The 21,168-nt window shown below is 32.9% G+C and overlaps 1 long non-coding RNA gene across 1 annotated transcript in view; it reads right to left on the bottom strand.

Annotated features, from left to right (window-relative positions):
- LOC149546783 (uncharacterized) overlaps positions 1-8,544 on the bottom strand; it is a 74,621-nt gene extending 66,077 nt beyond the window's left edge. The window contains exons 1-4 of the long non-coding RNA XR_016354371.1: positions 8,101-8,544; positions 7,664-7,746; positions 7,337-7,448; positions 7,101-7,195 (exon numbers count right to left, since the gene is read on the bottom strand). This is a non-coding gene — a long non-coding RNA (uncharacterized LOC149546783). The remainder of the gene's footprint in view (positions 1-7,100; positions 7,196-7,336; positions 7,449-7,663; positions 7,747-8,100) is intronic.
- Between the last annotated feature and the right edge of the window lie 12,624 nt (positions 8,545-21,168).

Genomic DNA, 21,168 nt, shown 5'->3' with positions numbered 1-21,168 from the left:
TCTGATCAAGGAAATCAAGTTTGGGCTAGAAGTATTTTGTTAAACAGTTGGAATGTAACCCGTGTCTTACGCTTGGATACTACTGTAAGAAATCCGACTCGTGGGAATATAGTAACGAGACCAAAGGAATGTGCAAACAATATGAAAACTCAAGAAATAATAGTTCTAAAAATATTATTATTCTCCACTATAGCAAACATTATACAATATTCTAACAATCTTGAATCATAGAGGAATACTGAAAGAATTTCCAACGTACTACTTATGTTTATATTACTAACACAAGCTTTCAAACACAATGAGTAATAATTGGAACCTGGTCAAATCGCATATAGCTGGAAATCTGTACTATTGTTTACAACATGCCTCCAATGATCTCAACTCCGGAATTGCCAACACCCAAACACTCTACATTCATCCTATCTACTAAATTCAAACTTAGTGTGACGCCTAGGCCTATGATCTCACTGTGATGAAGGCAACTCTCGTGTTCAATCTACTATCTGATAACCTTGCTGACTATTATACTCCCTATGGGCTATGGTATATGATTGTTGAACTGTAATGTGCCTGGTTGTAGTTGACCCAACTTCTAGTAAATCTAAACTGTAGGTTTCACAACCCACATTAACCTCTCCTTCCTCGGCTACGGCTATGGGATGACTGCACACTTGTCTGTCGTCCAAGCTTCAATCTCTTATAAACCTCCAAAATACCAATTACTGACCTGTACATGCTAGTTACCTAGAAATATCTTCAATCACCTATATTTATGTCGCTGAACTTCCACTTCTCATAAGCCTTCAATGCATCAATTTGGAATCTCAAATCAGAGGTGCAATGTGAGATGCTAGGTTTGCATCTCGTTTCACTCTTTTCCTCAACGGGTTTCGTCCTTAGGAAATATCCAGTCACATTGAAGCAACCTTAGGATCTATGAAAATATCATATATTCGTTGTAACAATCCCAATGCAAATGCTTTCCTTTATAACTTTGAAATGAGGAGAGGCTCAAACAACTTAGCAATGTGGGATAAAAGACTATTTCGTCTTTTTATAACTTTATAACATTAAAATATTTAAATAAATCTATTAAGTCACTTTGAACTTTAATATTTCTTGAAATACTTGTCTGATTGTTGTGCCGTCTCAAACCCTTCAGGTTATTCTAGATATACTTCTACAATTTTTCCATTTAGGAATGTCGTCTTTACATCCATCTGATGCACTTTCCGCCCCTTTGTTGCTGCAATGGCTAAGGTTATTCTTACTGAGGTGTATCTAGCTACAAGTGCGAAGGTTTCTTCATAATCAATACCTTCCTTTTGTGAGAACCCTCTAGCTACAAATCTTGCCTTTTGTTTCTCAATGCAACCATCTGCAACATGTTTGATCTTGAAGAGCCACTTGGAAGAAACACCAGATTTTCCAATTGGCCTTTTTTTTTCTTTTTTTTTGGTGAAAGTGGCAAGCCACTATATATATATATATATATATATATATATATGTATATATATATATGTATATATATATATATATATGTATATATGTATATATATATATATATATATATATATATATATATATATATATATATATATATATATATATATATATATATATGTATATATATATATATATTACTAAAAGCTGGTTCAAAGGCTCGTGAAAGGAAGAACACAGCAAGAAACCCTTCAGTTGTTACCTAATACAAAGGAGAAATGAGATTGATACAATCGATAGAATATTCATGGACAATCTCAAGAGCACAAAAAACCCTTATAATTTGGGTTTACATTAAACAGCTCGAAGATAACCAAATACCCACAAAACAACAAAAAATATACTATGAATTATCAATCAACACTAATATCAAACCTAACATAACCTATTACAATTTGAATCCATGTATGAAAGGCCAAGTATATTATCAAGACTCATGTCTCAACAAATCGAAACCAAATACTTTTATTTTATAATAATCCAATTGGCCTTTTAACAATTTCCCAAACAACATTTTTCACTATGGACTAGTACTCCTCAAACATGGCATCCTTCCATACTTGATTTTGAGTGCCTCTGATACATTAGTAGGTTCAGCTTTAGAAAGATCATTCATGAGTGCAACATAGCTTGAGAATTTGTTAGGTCTTTTGCTTTCTCTGAAGTTTCCTGAAGGAGCGACATACTACTAAACTTCTACAATTTTGGTGGCCCATAGAGGTCTTTTCGTAAGATTTTCTCTAGGTAGGTTTTGATTTTCACCTTCATCTTCTTCAAGATTCTCCATCTAAAACTCAAGAGTAGGTTCTATATCTATACTGGGAATGGGAATAAGGATTTTAGGTTCTATGGAACTCTGGGCTCTTTTTAAAGCTAAGTCTTCTTCAAAAGTTACATCCCTACTGAGTTCAATATTCCTTTGACCAAGTATATAAATTATGTAAGCTTTGGAGGTTTCACTAGACCCAACAAAGATACCCCTGTCCCAGAAGGTTCTAGTTTTGTCCTTTTCTCTTTGGGGATATGAATATAAACAAGGCATCCAAATATCCTAAGATGGTTGATATTTGGCTTTGCTTTAGTGAAGACTTCCTCAGGAGTTTTGTCTTCAAGGTGGGAGTGAGGACATATATTTTGTACATATATTACAGTGTTGATGGCTTCTGCCCAAAGATGTGTATCTAAGTTCTGATCAAGGAGCATAGCTTTGGTAGCTTCTACAATTGTCCTATTTTCCTCTCAGCTACTAGATTTTGTTGAGGATTATAGGGTACAGTAAACTCCCTCTTAATCCCAACATTTTTACAAAAATCTTTAAACAAATCTAAAGTGTATTCCCCCGCATTGTTAGTTCTTAGTGTTTTCACTTTATTTCCTAATGAGTTTTCAATTAGAGATTTGAATTCTTTGAACCTATTAAGGATTTCTTCTGATTCCTCACAGTTTAGGAAGTAGATCTAGGTCTTTCTAGAGTAGTCATCTACAAATATTACATAGTACAAAAAAACTCCCAAAAGAGGGTACAAACATGGGTCCACATACATCAGAGTGTACTACTTCTAAAACATTACTTGTTTTCCTAGTACTATTTTGAAAGGATCCCTTAATATTTTTACCTAGGGCACATCCATTACAAGCACCTGAATGATATTGTTTCAACTTGGGTAAACCCGTGACAAGATTTCCCATAGATGATAAGGCTCTGAAATTCAAGTGTCCTAGTCTTCTATGCCAAACTTCATTCGCATCTGCAACTTCATGGATTAGGACTAGTTGTGTTCTGTGTACAGCTCATATAGGTAGCCCTGTCTTTGACCAATGGTTTTGGCTTTCTTAATAGATGAATTCTTAGGCCAAGTCAACACTTTGTTGTGCATAAAGGTTACTCTAGACCCATCATCCTCTTGTGTTGAAATAGAGAATAGGTTCTTGTTGATACTTGGAACATATAGTACTCTTGTAAGTTATAGTGATATCTTTGTCTTTAGTTTGATGGTGCAGGTTCTAATTCCTCTAACTGGATGTGCAAAATCATCTCCAATTGTTACTTCTTCATCAATCTCCTCTATCATGGAGTCTAATACTTCCCTAATCCATGTAATATGCCTAGATGAACCGCTATCAATCACCCATGAGTTGGCTTTGTTTAATACCTGATTTGAAAGTGTTGAGTATAACACATATTTCTCAAAGTCTTCATCTCCCTTTATTTTTCCAACCCAAGCATATGTGGCTTGTTGTTTTAATCTTTCAAGGCATTTTGCAACATAGTGCCCAAATTTGTCACATCTAAAGCATTGAATATGAGAGAGATCCTTCTTGGAGTTATTCTTGCCTTGATGACCCTTCCTCTTCTTAAATTGTTTCTTCTTACCTTTCTTGTGAAAGTTGGTATTAAGAACTTGAAGGTCTTCATCAATACTCTTGCGATTGAACCCTTTCTTGGCTTGTCTAGATTCCTCCTTAGGACAATCTGCTCCAAGACAGTCAAACTTTGGAAATTTAGATCTGGCACTGATCCCTTGTACAAAGGTTTCCCAGGTGCTAGGTAAATCATCTAGTGCTATTAGGGTTAACTACTTACCTTCAATTATATATTTGAGACTAGAGAGTTGATCTCTTAGGGTTGAAAGTCTCATAAAGTAGGCATTGATGGATTCTCCCTTCTTCATGCTTATGTGATTCATTTGTCTTTTTTATGCTAGGGTTTTGCTAGTGCTCTCAAGTGATTTAAACATTTTGTAAGCAGTATCATATTTCATTAGAATAGGTACAATGTGATCTCTAACTACATCCACTATTATCTTCAAAGCCTTATCATTGCCATCATTCCAAGCAGATTTTTCTTGATCGCTTTGTAATTCTATAGGTTTTTCAATTACAAACGATTGTACTCTATTTTCTTTAAGTACCATCATGATCCTGAATTTCCAAGAGACAAAATTACTTCCTCCATCAAGTCTATCTTCAAATCTAATAGCGTTGAACATTTGGAGAAATGTTATGTTATATAGATCTATATATATATGATTTTTAAATTTTGCACAAATCTGAAAGCCTCGGGTCTGATCTACCTTGGCTCTGATATCTGATTAAAGATAGAACATCCAAGGAGCTGCAAAGAATATTCTAATTAGGGATGATCACGAGGATAAACTAGAACAGTGACCTGAATCTGCAAAGTCAATTGCTTCAATAATCAGGTCATCAATAATCAGGTCAATCATTGTTACTCTCTAACAACTGTAACAATGAATAAATCTCTTAACGGACTTGACTTAATAGTCATTTTGCAAATCCTCTAACAAGGTAGCATTTCCTTATTGAAGTATCTAAAGACCTCTAACAAGGCCACTCCTAATAAGGTGATTCAAATCCTCTAACAGGGTCAAACCTAATAGTGTGTTTTGTAACCTTTAACAAGGTTGGCTCCTAACAGAGCTCATTTCAAAAGAGTGAAAAATTGTAACTAGTTGCATTGGTGGGTTTTCCCAAATTGGGTTTCCACATTAAATCTCGATGTTCCTTGTGTTCATGATATTTGTTTTATGGTTTATGTTTCTGCAACTAAGTTATTAAAGGTTGATAAAGATAATATCTTACGACTACTTTGTTAACCAAATTACAGAGAATATCTAGTTCTAACCAAGCAGTGAAGTTTATTGTTGACATCTAAGGGACTTGGATTTGTTTTTGTCGTAACTGATTCAGCCCTCCCCTCTCAGTTACTCCTCTTACATTTCCAACAATTCTTTGGTGGCATTGTGACCTGAAGACTTAGGCTTTCAAACCCTAAGCTTGGCACCATTTGCACAGGAAGGAAGCAACTTAATCAAAGGAGGGTTTTAGTGCATATGATGGCTGCTAGGGGTTGGTTGACATTCTGATTTTTAAAGTAGACCTTTGGAGGAGTCCTACATTTGGATCAGTGTTTCATCCCTTTTTGGGATAGCCTTGCATATCTCACTTCAGAAAATCCTAGCACTGCCATTAGGAGGTAATTCTGGAGTTTATTAGATGTCATTTGATTGTAATACATCTTTCTTGTTTGGAAGGACAGGTTCATCCAGCTAGGGCATGTTTATCAACATCTTTTTGGCATACTCCATGAGACTTGAAGGACTGAAATATTTAACAGCACTATCGTGAATTTGATTCAGCAAACAATGTCAGATACTCTCGTTATTGATTTATAATCTGCAAATATGTTATAATTATTTTATTATGTTTACGTTCTCTCTTAAAATTATGTGAGGACAACAATGTATCCATGAAAAATGAAGGTTGTTGATTGTGGACAACATTATATTCATTTTCGATGCATTTCCATCTGAATTGGCAATAGTTATAAACCCAAAAAAACATAATCTGTAATCAGATAACAGTGAGTTGCGTGCCAAGTGTTTGACAAAATGTCAAATATCCAAACTTGAAGAATACAGATCAAAATTAGCAGGGGTTCTTACATAATGTGGATCACTGCTTTGACTTCAGCAAGCAATCAATTAAATTTGAATGAAACAGATGTTGTAGAAAGTAAACAGAGAGGTTGTAAAGAATAAATTCAAAGCACAGTGGCAAGGTTGGGAAAGCAATTTTGATGATTCTCTAGGGAACTACTGACTGAGGACCAGATACATAATCATATAGAGCATTAAACATGATTTATAAACTCGTCATATCAGAAAAATTAATTTGAAAAGCATATGATGTCATTCTTATTGAAAGACATGTATGCCAATACCTAACAGACATTACCCAACAACACAGGGAATTGATTGCATTTATGCACCAATGTCAGTTTTATTCCATAAAATAAAATGAATATTAATGCCATAGCAAACATTTCAACCGTAAGGTACAAACACTTCAAAGTCAATAAAATATTTTTGATATTGAGTGACTATTGACTATTTATTGTTTCTTGTGACACTTCAAAAATAATCTGAATCTCATTGAGATTCACCAACATCAGTGAACTTAAATATCTTGCAGATGATTCTAGGAGACAACACAAAAATGAAATGTTAGAACCAATTGTTAGCAATGCAGGAGACAAATTGACTAACATTATTCAGGAAAAAGCAAGGAAGGGGTAAAGTATCGTGGAATGCAATCATTACAGGACACCAAACACAAAGGGTGACAAGGCTGAAGAGCTTTTTCAAAAAATGAAATTAGAATGTCTTTTGTCTAGCCAGTAAAACTTTGCTAATTGTCTGAAGCATGTATAACACTAGAGTCAAAAAAATTGGGTTCGGGGAGAGAGTAAAAAGGCCACACTTGAGACTATTAACTCTGCAAGCATGACATGGTGTAGGATATGCTCCAAGTGTCTGAAAAAATGCCTGTCAACAATTTTCCAATATATGGTAATGCATGAGCGTAGTGACAGCAGCAGGATAGTATGTGAGAAGAAGAAAACATGTGCACAATTGATTAAATGGATAAAGGCTTTAAATCAGCTCTGTAACCAATGAACACCTCTCTACAATAATTTTAATAAACAAAAAGGAAAGGATCAATGCAAAAAGTACCAGCTGTAAAATAAAGCAAAAGAAAGAAATACAAAAGAGATTAGAAGAATCAATCCCTACCTGATAACCAAATAAAAATCTACAATGGGAACTCCAAATTTCTCGTCATTAGAAACCCACATAGTTACGCACTTGGAAAACTCACGTAGATCATGCTAAGACAAGATAGAAACAAAAAACAATAATAAGCAATGTTATGGGGAGAGTTTAAGGAACTCTTCACAAACAATAATATCAAAATTGCATTCACACTTAATAAAAATACCTACTAAATAAGATAATATTATTTGAATAACCTTGTTCCCTCAAACTATCGGAATACAAAATCCAAAGCATATTCGTTTGATGACGAGGAATAGAGTGTTATTGCCCTTGCAAACATGCAAAGCAAAGAAGAGACGGAGCAATCTGGAAAACAAAGATAGCAAGATATGTACATAATGGAATGGGCAATGGGGTTAACCCTCGAGCTTACATTACACGTTTTTCAAATCTCTACAAATATTTGCAGCCCAAGTAATGTGTACAGAATGCACCCTACGTGTTTTACAAAAATTTCTTGCTTAATATATTCAACTGATGTAGATACAGAAGTAAAGTAACTCTAATAATAGAAAACTTACGTGTGAGACGAGGAATGCATCTGTTCAAATTCTGCAAATAGGGTACAGGGTCGAATTCACAAAATATCCCTGCTTCCCTTCATCTTATAATTCGTATTATGGTAATCAGATTTAACGAACAATGCAAATGGCCAATGCACAAAGTACCGAGATCAGAGTAAATCTAACGATGAAATTACACAAAAAAGAAGAAAAACAAATATGGAAATCTAAAATAACTCCGCAACAGGAGCCTAAATTTCTGAGCCATGCAAATCATGATAATCTCTACTAGATGCACAAAAAAGTAAAACCAATATCAAGTTAGATCATAAAGTAAAAATTCATAAAGCTGTTATCCAAAAGATTTATATCTACTTTTTATGGACTGTGGAAAGACTATACCCAATAATGTGGAAATATACCAAATTAGCGATAAAATTATGTATCAAAATAACCTGTATACTCGAATTGTTAGAGAATAGCAAAAGAGGAACTGGCTGTCTTGAAAATCCGACAGAAGATACACAACGAAAAGGATTACAGAAATTGTGATAGCATTTCCAACCCTACAAGCACCACTGTAAAATTAACAAGGTTAAATTCTTTGACAGATAGCTTTTCTCTCAGTTTGTATATATATAAGATTCAGAAGAACTCCCACCTTCCTACGACATGACTAACTTCTTCAAGACAAAACAGAAAAAAATCAAAGTAAGAAACACTAAATATTATATAGAGCTAGCAAGCAAAACAGCATTTATTATTATGCCTTTTCGACCTCCTCTCTCCTATGAATAAATCATAGCCGACCCAGAACCGCTTCTCAGAATTTTTGTTTAAAATCATGCAGGCGAATTTTTCTTGGGCACGTGCATTTTTGTTTTTCAGAAACGGTATTATTCTTTTTGCTTTTTTCAAAAATCGTTTTATTCTTTTTGCTTATATGAAAAATGGTTTTATTATTGCGCGAGCACATCAATAGTTTTTGAAAGGTCGCGCCCAACGGATGTGTTTAGATTAACAACGTGATTTTAGATGGCATCGTTTTACATGATAAAAGAGAGATAGCTAAACCAATGCATTTTTTAAGTAATAAATAAATATAAATATAATTCTAAATCTCTTAAATGAGTAATATCTTGACTATCTTGTTTATTAGTTTCTTCGCAAGGAAGTAACATTGAGTGCATGTAAATTTGCTATAGTTAATCAACCAATGGAATTCAAATATTTGTGATAGTCACTGTTAAAGTATATGATTTTTATATTTAACATTGAGCTTTATATTTTCCAATTTTTATAATTCTATTTCTCTCATTTGCTAAATAGTCAGTGCTTTGAGTTTGGATTTGATTTGTTGGTCTTCTTTATTTGTTTCTTTTATTGTTCACGGTAAATGTTTTAAACTAATAAATAGGAGTTGAATACTTTGTTACAAGAAGACAAGTTGTCACATCTTATCACTTGTCTATGATTGAGTTTGGATTTTGTTACCTATGTAGAATAGGCATAGATATATGTTTTCACTAGACAGATGGAACTGCTTTTTAGGCACTAGAGTATCTAGATTCATCTCCTCACATTTAATACTAGCTATGGGTAGACGTAAAAATCTAGAAAGTAGACAGATTATATTGCTCGTTTAAATGATGATGTTGAACAGTTAGGTAGACTTTGTAGTCACATAGTGGTTTCCATAGGCTTGCAGGAGCAGGACCATCATTGAGTGCACCATCTCATTTTAAAAGAGCTTAGATGCAAAGTAACTTTCTTGTTCCCCACAATAAATGTCCATGCCACGTAATATTGTTTGCAATAAAGTTTTCCCCATCAACAATGGTACACTTGTCTACTGCAAGCACATCAATTTTCTAGTTGATGTTTGTAGCATATAAATGCACATTTGAGACAACCTACAGGGTCGCCAAATTCTAAGAAGCTAATTTCCTTACTGCATTCTAGGGCACACACATTTTGTCTTGTCCATACGGAATAGTCATTCATTGTTTTGAGGTGAGCAATTTCTCCAAATGTTTCTTTTAGCTTATTTTGCTTCTGTCATCTGGCTCTCCAATTTATGAAAATTGTATTGCAGGTTTCTTATGCCATAATGCAGGAGCATCCTCGATGTAAGAGCAATCTTACATCACCCAAAAAATATTTTTATTTTCAATCTTTTCTATTTTAATAAGGACTAGTAAATAGGGTGGTTACTATTTATGGGAGCTTATTATTTTTAGTAAGTTTGTCATACGAGCTCGGAATGTTCTCATTTTCTACATGAAGGTTCATTTTAGAATTATAAGCCTACCATAAAAATCCCATTGCTCTAGCTTAAGTATCAAAAAAGTTATCATGGGTTTTCAGTGAAAATATTTGTAGAAAAATATTCAGGCTCACCATTGGAAGCCTTAGAGTGCCTGGGTGAGGTTCAAAAACTCAACGAAAAGATGCTTGCACTATTCTAAAGTCTATAGATCACAACTTAGCATTTCTAAAAAGTGGTTATAATAGCCAATCGGAGCAACAGTTTGAGAGTTATGGCCTTTTGAAGTTGGACTACCTGAAATTTCCAAAATAAATGTCAAAGATGTATTTGGCCGACTCTATATGTTTTACTAGGGTCTGTTGACCCTAGGTATTAAGTTTGAGCATCTAGAACCTTCCCAAGTGGCATAAAATTTCTTATTTAAGAAAGGCCTAAACATTGTCTAAGACAGCTCTAGGTGATAGTTCACAGCATTGTCTAGCAGATTACTGTAATGAAGGCGATCATTTGGGTTAGCATATTGTAATTGTGAATTATGTAATCTCGCATTTGCAGTGATAATAAGAAGTCCATATTTTGTTCTCGCATCTATTATTGTTTCTTTATTTTTGTTATGAGTTTAAGGCATTAAGGGGAACACCCTTCATCAAGTGGTATTAGAGCTAGAGTTCTTGAGTGTGTAGACAGATCATTGATTGTGAGGCAGTTTGCACCAAGACCATGGTTTGGGTTGAGCGTGTAGATAGATCACCGATTGTGAGGCAGTTTGCTCTAGGGTTTTAGTAGAAATGCAAAAATATCTCTACAAAGAGAGTGTGGCAGAAAAGCTTTAGGTGTTACACCTAAGGGTTTCAGAGCCCTCCAAAGAAAAATGCAAGCATTGGAAGAACAAATGCACAGAGGAATAAATCTTCCTATAAGAGATGAAAGCAAGGATGAGGACGAAGTAGAAGAAAATGTCAAAGCAGAGGTAGTTCTAAACCCAGAGGAAGAGAGGCTTTTTAAGGCCATCTCCAAGATTGGAAAAAGACCTAAGTTTGAGGTTCTCACATTTTTGGGAAATCTTAACCCAGAGGAGCTGATCGATTGGATCAATGAATTGGAGGAGTACTTCGAGTATGGAGATATTGAGGATCTTGATAGGGTCAAGTTTGTGAAGGTGAAATTGAAGGGGCATACAAAGATCTGGTGGCATGAGGTTCAGTTGGAGTGGAATGGGAAGGGAAATGACAAAATCACCAAATGGGATCGGATGATAGCTAAACTGAACCAACAATTCATTCCTGTCAATTATGAGCTTGATATGTTGAAGAAAATGCAAGGTTTGAAGCAAGTGGGAAATTTGTTCAAGAGTATAGCGAAGAATTCTACCGAGTTCTCATTAGAACCAGCCATGCAGAAGCTAATAAGGAGAAAGTGGTTGGTTATCTTAATGGGTTAAGGCCAAGCGTTCATGATGAGATTCAAGTCTTGTTCGAGTGGCCAATATTGAGGACGCATACTAGTTTTCCCTAAGAGATGATGAGAAACTGAGAAAGAAGTTTGACAACAAGAATAGTGGAAGAGGTCATGGTGGAAGGCCTAGTAGATGATCTTATGGTGACCAAAATGATGACCAAAAGAACAAGGATGAGGTTGGAAGTATTACTCCGGACCAAAGGGAAAATAATTCAACTCATTTCCATGATCAGGATAATAGAGATCAGAGAGGAAAAGGCAAAGGACAAGGATCTAGAAGAGGAGGCTTCTATGAGAAATGTTTTCACTGCGGAGAAGAAGGGCATAGAGCATTTGAATGTTCCCAACACCAAGGAAGAACAGATCAAAGAACTAAAGCCCAGGCTAGAGTTGCACATGTTGACGAAGATGTCAAATCATCACATTCTAAACATGTTGAAAGAGAAGAAGTCCTAGTTAACAGAAGAGTCCTACTGAGTATTGAGAATGAACTTGATCAACAGAGGAGTTTTTTTCGCACTTGGTGCAAATATGAAGATAAATTTTGTGATGTGATCATTGATGGTGGAAGTACTAACAATTTGGTGTTAGAAACGATGGTCAAAGTTGAAGAGATAGAAACACTCACGTCCATACCATATTGCTTGGGTGCAAAATGACCACAAGGTCATGATCAATGAGCAATGCTCAATGAAGTTCAAGATTAGGAGCTACCAGGATGAGGTACTATGTGATATCATACCTATGGACATATGCCATATGTTTCTAGGTAGGTTGTGGCAGTTTGACAGGAATGTTGTATACGATGAGCGAGCAAATAACTACACTTTGACCAAGGATGGAGTGAAACATAAGTTCAAGTCATTGACAGAGAAAGAATAAAAGGTATGTAGTACTATTAGAATATGTTTTGTTGATGAAAAAGAGTTTCTCAAAGGAATGAAGTGTGAGCATATGTGTTTTTCTATGATTCCAAAAGATAGTGAAGAAGAAGTAGAGGAGGTGTTTGCAAAAGTTGCAAATATATTGGGAGAGTTTTCTGACATTGTGTTAGTTAAGGTAGATGATGGATTGCCCCTAGTGAGGAAGATCAATCACCAGATGGATTTGATTCTAGAAGCCAGTATGCCAAACAACGTAGTGCACAGAATGACACTAGCAAAAAGTGAATAATTGAACAGACAAGTTCATGAGTTGTTGCAGAAGGGGTTGATTCAAGAGAGTCTAAGTACATGTGTTGTACTAGTTGTATTAGAACCAAATAAGAATAGAGAATGGAGGATGTGCACAGATTCTTGCGCTATCAACAAGATCAAAATCAAGTACATATTTCCATTGCCAAGGATGGATGATATTATGGACTATTTGAGTAAGGCTTAATATTTCACAAAGATAGATTTGAAGAGTGGGTACCATCAGATTCATATTAGAAAAGGTGATGAGTGGAATATTGCTTTCAAGGCAAGGGAAGGATTGTACAAGTGGTTAGTCATGCCTTTTGGACTAACCAATCCACCAAGCACTTTCATGAGACTTGTGAATGAGGTATTGAAAAAGTTTCTAGGTAAGTTTGTCATTGTTTACATAGATGATATTTTGATCTTTAGTAAGACATTGAAGGAGTATTTGATTCATATTTGAAAGGTGTTTTCGATAAGTTAAGGGAAGAAAAGATATTGATAAACCTAAAGAAGTGTAATTTTGTAAAGAAGGAGTTGGTGTACCTGAGATTTTTAGTCTCAACAAAAATGGACCAAAAGAAAGTGAAGGCTATCCTTGAATGGCCTACTCCAAGGAGTGCGACTAAGGTATGATATTTTCATGAACTAACTAGTTTTTACAAAAAGTTCATAAGAGGTTTGAGCAGTATTTGTGGACCCTTGACTAAAACAATGAGAGGGGATAGGAAAGAATTTAAGTGGATTGTAGGAGCAGATATGAGTTTTAATCTGTTGAAATAGAAAGTTATTGAGTAGCCTGTTTTAACACTTGTTGCTTTTAACAAGACGTTTCAAGTAGATTTTGATGCTAGTAGTACTACAATAGGAGCTATTTTGAGCCAAGAAGGTAGACTTGTTGCTTATTTTGGTGAGAAATTGAATGATGCAAAAAAATATTGTTTATGATCAGAAATGTTATGCTATAGTTCAAGCCATGAAGAAGTGGAGACATTGTCTTCTTCCTAAGGATTTTTTTTTTTATATCAGTCATCAAGCTTTGCAATATTTGAATTGTCAAGGAAAATTAAACCAAAGACATTTGAAGTGGGTTGAGTTTTTTCTCAGTTATACTTTTGTTTTGAAACAGAATAGTGAGAAGCCTAACATAGTTGCAGATGTTCTTAGTAGAAGATAACTTTTGCTAACAAAAATAAAGATAGAGGTGGTTGGGTTCAAGGAACTCAGTATATTGTATCCAGATGATCTTGATTTTGGTGAAGCGTGGAAGTCTTGTATAGAACCTATTACACTTGATAGGACAAAGTGGTTGGATTTCATGATCCAGGATAGTATGTTGTTCAAAGGAAGTCAGTTGTGCATTCCCCAAAGTTTAATGAGAGATATCCTCATCTAGGAGAAGAATAGTGGAGGATTGGTTGGACATTTTGGAAGAGATAAAACCATAACTTTAGTTATTGAGAATTATTACTGGCAGCAATTGTAGCAAGATGTGAAGAAGTTTGTACAGAGTTGTAGAGTATGTCAGATGACAAAAGGAGTGAAGTAGAATACAGGGTTGTATCAATCATTACTTGTACCAAAGAAGTCATGCGACGATGTCAACATGGATTTTATTCTTGGATTACCGAGGACACAACATGGGAATGATTCTATTTTTGTGGTTGTTGATAGGTTTTCAAAGATGGCACTTTTCATTCCTTCCAAGAAGACTAGTGATGTTGTTCATGTGGTAGAGTTGTTTTTTAGAGAAGTGGTGAGACTACATGGTCTGCCAAAGAGTTTAGTTTCAGATCAAGATACCAAATTTGTTGGGTATTTCTAGCATACATTATGGGAGAACTTGAAAACAAATTTGAAGTTTAGTTCATCGCATCATCCATAAACTGATGGACAAACAGAAGTGGTGAAGAGGGGTTTGGGAAATTTACTAAGATGTTTGGTTGGAGACAAGCCAAAAGGATGGGATCTGATTTTTCCACAGGAAGAATTTGCATATAATAATTCTGTCAACTAAAATACTGGTGAATCACCATTCCATATTTCATATGGGAATAGACCCAAAAATGCTTCTAGATTGCAATTGTTGGATAAAGGAGAGATAAGTAGTGTAGAAGCAAAAGAATTTGTTGAACATTTGAAGAATATCCATTAGGAGGTGAGGAAGCGCATTATAAAGATGAATACATAGTACAAGGCTAAGGCTTATGTAAAAAGGAGATATTAGGAATTTCAGATTGGAGATGAAGTCCTGGTCGATTTGAGAAAGGAGTGTTTTCTAGTGGGTACATATAATAAGCTAAAGATGAAGAAGAAGTTTGTACCGTGCAAGATAATGAAAAGGCATGCACTGGAAATGCCTATGAAGTGGAGTTTTCTGCTAAATTGAATATTTCACCAATATTTAATATTTCAAATTTGACGGAGTATTATGAAGGAGGTGATGGAGATGAAGTTCCAGAAGCATAATGGAGTATTCTAGTAGCTAGTTTAGCTACAAAGGAGACTGAGGAGATATTGGATAGTTGTATTAGCAAAGTACAAAGGAGATTGAGGAGATATTGGATAGTCGTATTGGCAAAAGTGCAAGGAACAAAACTTATGAAGATTACTTGGTCAAATGGAAAGTGAGGCCAGTAGAGGATTCATCATGGCTAGAAAGGGAGGAGGTTAACCATCTTGATTTTCCTCTGAATACCTGAGGCGTAATAGGATCACTTCTCAAATTACCCTGGGTGTCTGATGTAGAAGCATCCTAGGTGTAAGAGCAATCTTGCATCACCCAAAAAATATTTTTATTTTCATTTTTTTCTATTTTAATAATGACTAGTAGACAAGGTGGTTACTATTTATGGGAGCTTACTATTTTTAGTAAGTTTGTCATACGAGCTCAGAATGTTCTCATTTTCTACATTAAGGTTCATTTTAGAATTATAAGCCCACCATAAAAATCTCATTGGTCCAACTTAAGTATTAATGAAATTATCATGGATTTTAGGTGGAAAAATTTGTAGAAAAATCTTTAAGCTTATCATTGGAAGCTTTAGAGTGCCCGAATGAGGTCCAAAAACTCAATGGAAGGGCACTTGTAGTGTACTGGGCTTGTAGATCAAGAGATGGTGTTTCCAAAAAGTGGAACTTATAATAACCGATCAGAGCAATAGTTTGAGAGTTATGGCCTTCCACAGTTGGGCTACCTGAAATTTCAAAAATAAATGTTAAAGATGTATTTGGCTGACTTTATATGTTTTGCTAGGGTCTATTGGCCCTAGGTGTTAAGTTTGAGCATCTAGAACCTTCCCAGACAGCGTAAAATTGCCTATTTAAGAAAGGCCCAAACATTGTCTAGGACAGCTTTGGGTGATAGTTCACAACATTATCTAGTAGATTACTATAATGAAGTGCCCATTTGGGTTAGCATATTGTAATTGTAAATTATGTAATTCCACATTTGTGGTGATAATAAGAAGTCCATATTTTATTCTTGTATTTGTTGTTGTTTCTTTGTTTCTGTTATGCATTCATGGTATTAAGCGGAGCACCCTTCATCATGTCATCATATAAAATTTAAGGGAATTGCATCAAAATCATAGGCCTTGAACTACTCACACATAGGTACCTCAAATCTCTTCTCGATTCACTTTCCCTCATTTGTTGTTTTATATTTGGAGAGAATATATATATATATATATATATATATATATATGTATGTATGTATGTATGTATGTATGTATGTATGTATGTATGTATGTATGTATGTATATGTATATGTATATGTATATATATATATATATGTATATATATATATATACATATACACATATATATATGTATATATGTATATATATATGTATATATGTATATATATATGTATATACATATATACATATATACATATACATACATATACATATATACATATATATATACATATATACATATATATATACATATATACATATATATATACATATATACATATATATATACATATATACATATATATATACATATATACATATATATATACATATATACATATATATACATATATACATATATATATACATATATACATATATATATACATATATACATATATATATACATATATACATATATATATACATATATACATATATATATACATATATACATATATATATACATATATACATATATATATACATATATACATATATATATACATACATACATATATATATATATATATATATATATATATATATATATATATATATATATATATATATATATATATATATATGGTAGCATCAAATAGGCTTTTATATTGGTTCTTCCTAGTTTGAGCATTAGGGTTTGTTGGTTGTAAATAATTAAATCAAAGGAAGCCGTAATGAAATTGTATCTATTTGAGTTGAATTGATAGATATTGTACCTATTAACTTCATGCCTACTAAAGATAGATATTCTCCAAATAAATCTATATTTTGTGGATGTTGATGTATTTGTTTTATACAAAGGACTTCCATCAGTATCATATTAGAGTCAACCTAAATTATTACACTTATTAGTCATGGGCATATAATATGTGAGGTTATTGCTTATTAATGGCTTGAGATTAGTAAGAACTTTTTCCTCAAACAAAAATAGATTCAACTAGTGACTTAGGACACCCATATATACAATAGAAGAAGCAGAATATAACATCATATTTGTAAAGCAACCAAAACTAGAAATAATCTTTACATATTGCCTCACAATGAACAGTATACATGTGACCTTTGTGACTGGAAAAGCCACTGTGAAAGTTAATCCCAACCTTTAAATGGCTGCAGATGTTTTCATGGCTAATGATTATGGTGGTCTATATGAATCGGTTATTCATACTTTACCTAAGCCTGCATAGTAGAGGACCATTTCTATCTATAGGAGAAGAATCCTAGTACTTATGACAACCATTACCACTACTATGAATCTGATATATTGCTACTCTAGTGTTTAAGCATAAAGCACTTATTGTCTCCTTCCTATTTTGTAGAGTTTCCAATGTCTCCATAACATCACTCATCAGATGTCTTGCTTTGGGATTTTGGCTGAGGCAATGATAAGCTAAGCTACAAGTTTTCTAGGAACCCTTCATAGAATATTGTCCTTGAAGCCTTTGATCAATAATTTGTACCATCTTTCACCTATCATTTAGAAGTGATCGAGCCCACTCTACCAAATTATGTTGCCTATTGGTTTTATTTTTATCCACATATTGTCTCCCAATAAGCAACTTGACCAACACAACACCAAAGATATAGACATTACTTCTAGCGATCAAGTGACCTATGGCAAAAAATACCAAAGACATAAAACTAAGAGTATCAAAAAAGCATTTTGGACATAGGCCTAATGCCAAATGAAAAAATAGTAATATAAAAATACCACTTTTTTTCTTAAAATTGAGTCTTGAAATGTCAACTATATTACAAGAGTATCAGAAAATCATTTCAGGCATTATCTTAATGCCAAATGCCAAATCAGTAATCTAAAGCATGTATGTTTTCTCACAATTGAGTGTTTCAAGACTTTAGTTAAATTGCAAGAGACACGACAGGTAAGGGAACCAATTAAAAGTGCTTAATGCGCACAAACACTTAATATTCTTAAACTTACTAGTCATAACATATTCAAGAGCAACATAATCATGTGTGCCCGTCATGGGTTTCATACCCCTAAGGTCCATCTTTTGCAAGTCCAAAATCAGATAGCTTAGCTATATAATCCTACACAAAACAAAGACAATAACAAGGGAATTCACTCCTGCTAAAATAAAGCAAGTTTGAACACTACAAAGAGATTTAAAAACTGCACTAAAAGCATTAAACTCATGATACATAACCAATTCAAACATATAAAGAAAGAAGCATATTTCATAAATGTAAAATAGTACTTGACCACTGTCAATGTAAATATCAATTGAGTCTAAAAAAATGTTGAATATCTTGAATTCCCATAAATGACTGGCTTTTCTACTCTACAAAGAAGTACAATCTCTTTAACAGCTCCAAGTGCAATCATCACTAATGGTAGTGTAACACATCGGTTTGATGCAAATAATTTTTTTATCTGACCGATAGTAAATTAATGCTTATATACAAATGTCTAATGTTCGTACATTTATCTATCATTTTAAAATATGAAAAAAAGTGTGATAGGTTGGGAGTAAAAATAATTTTCATTACATATAAATATAAATATAGATTGTTCAAACACCTTTGCAAATACATTGATTTATAATCCGAATCTCAATCTTTCTAGAAGCGTGGAAGGTTTTACATTTAAGTCTAGGTGCAAACATAGTATGCATACCCATTGTAACCACACTCAAAATCTATGCAAAAACACCATGAAAATGCACTTGTAACCATGAGCATCATAATAATGCACTAACCCCCTAGCCCATCTGTACAACACACCCATTCCATGGCATATATATCTTTACATGACATGTCGCTCAAGGTCAGATGACATATATATCATCTGACCTTGAGTGACATGTCATGTAAAGATATATATGCATGCAATGTATATATACCAACAAACCATATATACATGCCCTAGTCTATAGCCCTTTGCTTGTTCTATTCACTCCATTCAAATCTGGTTGTCATTTGCAATCCATTCTCTCATCTTCTACAATCTGTTGTGTACAAGACTATAATGTCATGCCTTCTTTTGTGAATCCTCCATCTAACATTGTAGACTTCTCTCATTTTCTTCTAAATACCCTACTCTATAACAACATTTCTAAAACTATCATGCAAAATAAAAATAGTAGAGCATTCATTACCAAAACCCAAATCTTGCAACTTGGAAATGTGAAGAAAAAAAGACACAAATTGAAATTTCAATTTCCAAGGTAGAGGGACACATTCTATCTGTTGTGAAGGGGCTTGTAAAGCGTGTGGAAAAAAATAGGGGACAACACTAAGGATTTTCTATTGGGTGGCTACCACAAGCTTTCTAAGTCCTCTTCCTTTCGTATTTTCCCTTGCATCATAGAGAATCCTAAGAAGTGTTTCATACATTGTGACTCCAATTACAACAATGGGCATTGTGTTTGTAGCATAGAATCGAATAAAGATATTCAAATGTCTGCAAACTACTACCATAGTAGCCTAACTTCTACTCTACTAATTATTTTTGACCAAATGTTACATTACAAAGTTGCTATACAATAAACAAAATGTTCAAGCCAAGGTAACATACGTGTTTGGCATGCAAACTAGGGAAGCATTTAGTAGGCCACATACAACTCTCAGTAATCAATGCCAACTGGCATGTTTTTTGAAAATTGAAACTAAATTCCATTTTCTAATATCTTCTAGTTTTAAAAAATTATTAAAATTAAAATGCTCTAGTGTGCAATCTTTCTGATATCTAGCAACAATAAATGTTATAATTTTATATTTTTCTTTATAAATATTTTAGTACTTTATCTAAACTTGGAGAATTTCCATATCCTTTTTCCAAAAATCATAATCTTGGAGAAAAAAAAAAAGTGACTGAAAAAATTGTTCCTCTTTTCATGTATTTTTTTAAATGTTGATATCAAAAATTTGGAAAATCAAAATCAGTTTTAGAACTTTATTGAATTGCAAAAATTATGAAATTGTGTTGCAAAAATTACATTTAGGTTGAATTTTAATCAAAACAATTATAAAATATATTTAGTTAATGCAAAGTTAATTTTATTTCAAAATAGATAATAAAGTAGAAGAATGATCATTTATCCATAAATTATAACTTCTTAGATTTATAATTGTAATAATATTAAAATAATTATTTATTACTAATTTTTATTTTAAACATATGTCATATCATAAAAGTTCTTTTATTTAAGTTTTACAAATATAAATAAATTGATTATTTTGATAAATTAAAAATTCAAGCTACAAGTAACATTAAAAATGATATTATAGAATTTATTTTATTTTGTTTTAAATTATTTTATTATATTTAAAAATTATATTATTTGAATATTTAATATATATTAATTTATTTGATAACACAAATATGTGATATTCAATTATTAATAGATACATAATCAATTTTTTTAATAAAGTTCTTTTATTTAACTTTTACAAATATAAATTTATTGATTATTTTGAGAGATTAAAAAATCAAGCTACAAGTACAATTAAAATTGATATTATAGAATTTATTTTATTTTGTTTAAAATTATTTTTTTGTATTTTATAATTATTTTCATTAAATATTTAATATATTAATTTATTTGATAGCACAAATATGTGATATTCAATTATTAATAGATACATAATCAATTTTTTTTAATAAAGTTCTTTTATTTAAGTTTTACAAATATAAATTTATTTATTATTTTGAGAGATTAAAGAATCAAGCTACAAGTACAATTAAAATTGATATTATAGAATATATTTTATTTTGTTTAAAATTATTTTATCTGAATATATATATATATATATTTGATAGCACAAATTTGTGATATTCAATTATTAATAGATGCGTAATCAATTTTTTTTTAAAGTCTTGGAAGACATCTTATTTTCTCACCAATATATGTGTGTAGTGGTACTAAGATATCGATCAATAACTGAATTTTC

The sequence above is a fragment of the Cupressus sempervirens genome, chromosome 7, assembly GCF_028749045.1.
Source record: "Cupressus sempervirens isolate cs-2001-9-10 chromosome 7, ASM2874904v1, whole genome shotgun sequence".
NCBI classification, from domain to species: domain Eukaryota; kingdom Viridiplantae; phylum Streptophyta; class Pinopsida; order Cupressales; family Cupressaceae; genus Cupressus; species Cupressus sempervirens.
Note: the sequence above shows the minus strand (reverse complement) of the source record. Positions and strands in the feature narration are given on the sequence as shown.